Below are 5,881 nucleotides of genomic sequence, written 5' to 3'. Positions count from 1 at the left end.
TGAACATAATGTCGCCCGGCGAATGATCAGACGCCCAGTGAAAGGGACCGTGCGAGCCCACCGTCGAGTCTTGCTGACTAGAGACGCCCCGAAGGCCGTGAATGCCCGAAGATTATCTCAGTCGACCAGTCATCGCGGACTGCCTGGAGGAAAACCATCGGTGATCAGAACGGGGCAAATATCTTGAACAAATAAAAAAGCATCGACCTTTGAGCCAAACAATTTGAACAACAATCATCAAAACAAGTGTCTGTCACCCATCTTGTGCCGACATAAGGCCTAGTGCCCTGGATGGTAACGTGTGACCTACTACGGCCCCGCAGGCTTATGATCGTGTACCAAGCGATACCAAGCTCCTGGTTCGGATGAACTTCCACCCGCATTTTTCAAAGACGACGGTGAAGTCCACAATCAGCGTTTGTCCGACTTGTTTCCATGCGCTTTGGAAAACGAAACTGTGCCAGGCAACTGGAAAGGATGGTCGATAGTGCCCATTTTGGAAAGAAGTAGCTCACAGTGAAAGCGGTCATCATCATCAGCCGTAGGAGCCGCATACTAGCGGTTGAATGGTTTTAGGTGCCATAGTTTTCTTTAGCGGGGATTTCGGGAGACGATAGCTGCACTGGTCTTCTTAATCATGATGAAAATATAATCTTTCACGGGATCACTGGCACTTATACAGCTGCCTAGGTAGAGAGGTCCACCACCTCGATCAGCTTATCCGTAAGCATGAGGTCAGGGTTCAAGTCCACGCGATCCCTACACTTTCGAGGTGGAAGCCCATGCCAGAGTGTGAGGCAGAATTATTTAAATTATTTAATATTGCTCGCATCGTCATGGCAAGATAGAGGAAAGGCTATGTCATCTGCGTACTTGATGTCTTGAGCGAGCGCTCACGGGAGCACTTCGACCCCGCAGACACTGCAGGCTGATAGTGAGTCCTCCATAATCGTAATAATAACAAAGTTGAAGAGGGAAGGTGGAAGAGGACTGATTTGCCTGACACTACTTGATGTGAGCTCGGATGAGAGCTCCTCATAGACCTGCACATATCCTCTGAAGTTAGCGCGCAACGCCTTGGGCAGCGTCAAGAATGTATAGAGACATCCATGCTCAAGAGAGATTACCATAATGCCTGACGGTCCGCAATCACAGGCAGCTTCCAAGCCAAGAAATACAGCCACTTCCTGGCACTGGAAATAGTACCACTCTTCCATGCGTTCTCCAGAAGGGCGAAACCCAGCTTGGTTTACACGTTCCTGTCCCTCATTATGTTCAGCCCACCCCCAAAGAATGAAACCAGAAATCACATACAATGCCACAGCTACCAGGCCGATGCCACAGCGGTTTTCAAACAGCTCCCACATACCTCTTTTGAAGATGGGAATAACGGTTGATGTGCCCCGTTCCGCAAGTGCTTTCGCTTAGCTGCATTTCGTACCAGTGAGCTTCGCTAGGTGGCTCACTTAGGCTTCTCAGCCTTCGCTCAACAACACTGGATCCAGACCGTCTGATTCTGGTGCGTTCTTGCTTTCCACTACGGATATTTCCTACCCTGTATCTTCTTTCGACAGGTACTCGTTCGCTTCGGGAGGCTGAGAGTGAACGTGGTGACAACAGAGGGATCAGCCTAAGCCCGAGTGCAATGAAAATACTGGCGTCACTTGTGCTTCTTCAGCTTATAATGGCTCGCGAAACAGTGACTCGAGAGCAGCAAGTGGGACTCCGAACCGACAGAGGTCTAGACTAGATCTCCACAACCCGTCAGGTGCTAGACTAGCGCCATACGTATGAATTAGATTTCCGAATGTGCATTCGGCTCAGTTGGGCGGTTTGTCCTTAACACGTTAGCCAATCACGGAATACTGACAAAGTTTATGAGTACAAGATCTTCGTATTCTTATACATTTAGGCGTAAGAGAGTATGCGGAAATCGCTCGGAAACCTCCAACACACAAAACGGTGTCCGTCGGAAGTGCCCACCCTCCCCATTGTTGTTTAATTTTGTAATGAAGGAGATGGTAAGGCGAACACTTGGAAGTCTTTTAAACCCTATGGGTTAAATAACTTCTCAGTAAAACTCTGTTAGGCTGGAATATGCAGACGACATTATTCTCGTCCTCAAAGAGAACTGAAAAAACTGACCATGCTCATTCTTTCTTTGGGCATGCTTTTTGAACCCATAGGGTGTTGAGTCGAGCTCCTGAACATGCAGGCGTCTTTAGATCGTGTCTCAGAACCATAGCTCGTGCGCTTTTGTGCCAACAAGCAGTTCCATTCAGGAAAGTATCCAGCACCAGAACCTGAGTTGGCTAAGTCATTCAATGCCTACCAAGCCATCGTTCGCCGAAGATAGTGCTGCTTTCTGCGTCTTATTCCGAGTGGCGAAAGAAGGGATGTGGTAATCCCTGGCTTGGCAGCAGTATTTCAAAGAGATTACGAAATCTGGGGATCGAGTGAACCTCAATGCCCCTGGTTGAGGACCCTGCAAAATGTAGCTGCCAATCAATACCAATGACGTTCTTGTTACCAATATCTATTCGGCCTATTTGAATGAGTGTCTGCAACTGTGGGCACCCCGGAATTTGTGTCAGGCTGGCACTAAGTCCCTTCCCCGTCCACTTGTATTTTTTTGTTCAAGACGAAGCTTGCGGAAAAATCATGGCTGTACGGCAGAGAAGCATTAGTTTTAATCACTGGTGTCATACTGTGGATTATGATAGTGAACTAATACGGAATCGTCACTTAAAAAGAGCTTCCGCTGACAGTTACGCGGCCCGTTACCCTAGCACGATGTATTTCACACACTGATCGGCTCACGAATCTTTACAGCTTTATAAATTAGACCAATTATGTCGTCACAAACGAATTTCGCTGAAGCCAAATCAACCTGTTCATAAAGAGCCAGTAACATTGGTTAAGAGATTCNACGGCAGAGATAGTTTTAATCACTGGTGTCATACTGTGGATTATGATAGTGAACTAATACGGAATCGTCACTTAAAAAGAGCTTCCGCTGACAGTTACGCGGCCCGTTACCCTAGCACGATGTATTTCACACACTGATCGGCTCACGAATCTTTACAGCTTTATAAATTAGATCAATTATGTCGTCACAAACGAATTTCGCTGAAGCCAAATCAACCTGTTCATAAAGAGCCAGTAACATTGGTTAAGAGATTCGACCTTTCCGATCCGAAGGCTCTAAGCGTATTCAAACTTTTGATGACCGGTGTCCCCGAAGTATAAACGGAGCTGGCCAATGGCAGCGAACGGGTAACGAAATCAATGAGCATGTTATTGTTGATGAGCCAAAATCGGTAGTCGGTCAGGTCACACTTACCCGTCGATAATGTTGGAACCTGCGCCCTACCCAAAACATCGTCTACCCATGAAACCATTGTTTCCTTCCAAAGCATTATTGGCAAAAGGTTCGCCAAGAACAGGTTGTAATATGGTAACTTGAAATGGAGGCGGCTTTATTCATACCGATACCGTGCGACCTTTGAGCATTTCTGACTTCAGCTCAGGTGAAGTTGCTCATGCGTGGCTGGAAACCCTGAAGAATATGGATCGCAACCGATCCCAGTTGCACAGATGCTGTTATTTTAAAGCTGGACTGTTGTCTTTGTGCGCTAAGCTTAGGTTCGCGAATGGCACCAAGTAAATGCTGCTAATAGCGTCTTGGTGAGAAATGAAACCCTGTCGTCCAAAACTGTGAGAACTTCACTGGTGGTTGGTCGTATGGCAGTTAATATGTTCGCCGAGTTTGACAATTGCCTTGCAACGTTTCCATGCCAGTCAAGGAGACATCGTCAACTGTGCACTGGCGATGTCTGTTCGCCTGCAAGCCAATTGTTAAGCGCGGCGAACAGATCAACTGCCATCCGATCAACCAGCTATCTATATGTCGACAAATTGTGAGAACCTTATTCTTAACTGTCTTCCTGAAGAACAGAACTTCCTCAAATGAAGTGCGTGCTCACACCTTTTCTTCACACTCTTTATTCAAGCTTTCTTCTTAGTGGTTGTATGTCAGTTCAACACCATCCGTATCGCTTATGTAGTGCATGCTGTTAACAATGAGGCGGATGATAACTGGACGGTTGACGACAGGAACTCCTTTGATTCGGCCATACCCTGCGCACGATTACACCAATCGCGCCCACTACATAATTGTCCAAGTTCCAGATCTCGATAGCTAAGTGGCTAAGGCGCGAATATACTGACCGGAAAATCCGTGATTATTCCAGCCCTCGTGCTGTCCTCAGTTGGCAGGTCTGCCCCGCACATATCGCAACTTACGGAAGATCAGTTTATTTAGCTTTCCGCGGCCACTTTGGAAGGCTCGAGTGTACACAGCTCAGGCAAACCTGTGCAACGCGGTTTCAGGACCAAAGATGTAGTCACTCCTAATCCAACTGCGTAATTATATATGGTTCACGGATTCACGTATTGATACACAGGATCGGGGCTTTTTCTCAAGTTTCCCGGGTCGCTTTCGTTCTCGTCGGTCAGTGGCTGTCGTTCACCGGAAATGCAAAAGTGAAGAAAGGGTGTAGTATTGCTCTTTATGTTCACAGCGCGGGGCAGTATGTTTGCAAGCGCGAGGATTCGCACACATAAGTGTCCAATAATGCTTTAAACTGGGTTCTGGAAGGAGCGTGAACAACCGCCGGAGGAGGGTCATTCCACGCAGCTCCGCGCAGAAAGGCTTCGCCAGAAGGGAAGTAAGCGAACTCTCGGACTTCCAGTCACTCTTTCTTCCCCATCTGACGTACAGGAGATCTTGGAGCGGGCTGGCAGCATTCAAAAGGCCAATCCGATGATCAGGCGCCTATCTGAGGATCGTCCTCTAGACGCGTGGAAGCTTGGCCATAGCAGGTCAGGGGTGGAAGCACGAAACAGGCTTCCGCCGGGCACCAATTCAGCCGACCTCAAACTCATGACCAAGCCGATTGTGGTCATATCCCCCTGTGCTCCCGAGAGCAGGCCGATGAAACCAACTGCATCTCCGGACAGCAGGTTTTATTCGACCACCATAGGCCTCTCGCCCATCAAAAGCAGTGATACCCTGGAGGAAGCAAACCTCAAATGCAAGCAGCGCCCAAACTACGTGGAGCTATCAACGCTTATCCCCATATCAGAATACACAGCTGCGGCCGCACTCCTCAACAAAGTCACAGCCTCTGAACTGGACTGAGTCAGATGTGCGGGGACAAGAAGCAAAGCCAATCTCCAGCTCCACTTCGTCAAAAGCGGCCTCTATGCTTGTGGACACAACCGTCGCCCAGGACCCCGACAACATAAGCCATAAACATGACTACAGCCATCTGGAAAATNGGCCACGTTGATCGCTGGAGGATTGGATGCCCGCACAAACACGAGAGAAGAGCGACTGCAACCAAACAAGCCACATAAAGTTCGCCAGATTAGAAAACTGCTGGCTGGATTCAAGGTGCAGTCCTCGGCGAAAACGAGCCTCTTTGGAGCGCCACCAAAATCATTACTTCTTGGTACCGCCACCCAGCGCCCAGGGTCACACAGAGACACTTTCCCGGCCAAACCGCGCCAAAACACCCAAGGATCCAGAAAGGCGAAAGCTTTCCGCAGCTCTTTGATCAACAGCAAATCTGGTGGCCAGAATGGGGTGCCGAAAGAGCTACAAACAGCAACGGTCTAAATTTTTGACCACGAGGAAAAGACTTCGTCCCCCAAAGCCAAAAGGCCCGAGCAAACCGGGCTCCCACCGAATGAAAAAAACCCCGCAAGCGAAAAGCACCCCCAAAAACCACGAAGACAGGAAGCAGACGACATCGTCCCAGAGGCCCTTTCGGAGCCTCGGACTCAAACCCGGTGCACAACTATTAGGTCCGCTGAC

This window comes from Opisthorchis viverrini, assembly GCF_000715545.1.
Source record: "Opisthorchis viverrini unplaced genomic scaffold opera_v5_13, whole genome shotgun sequence".
Lineage (NCBI taxonomy): Eukaryota > Metazoa > Platyhelminthes > Trematoda > Opisthorchiida > Opisthorchiidae > Opisthorchis > Opisthorchis viverrini.
Note: the sequence above shows the minus strand (reverse complement) of the source record.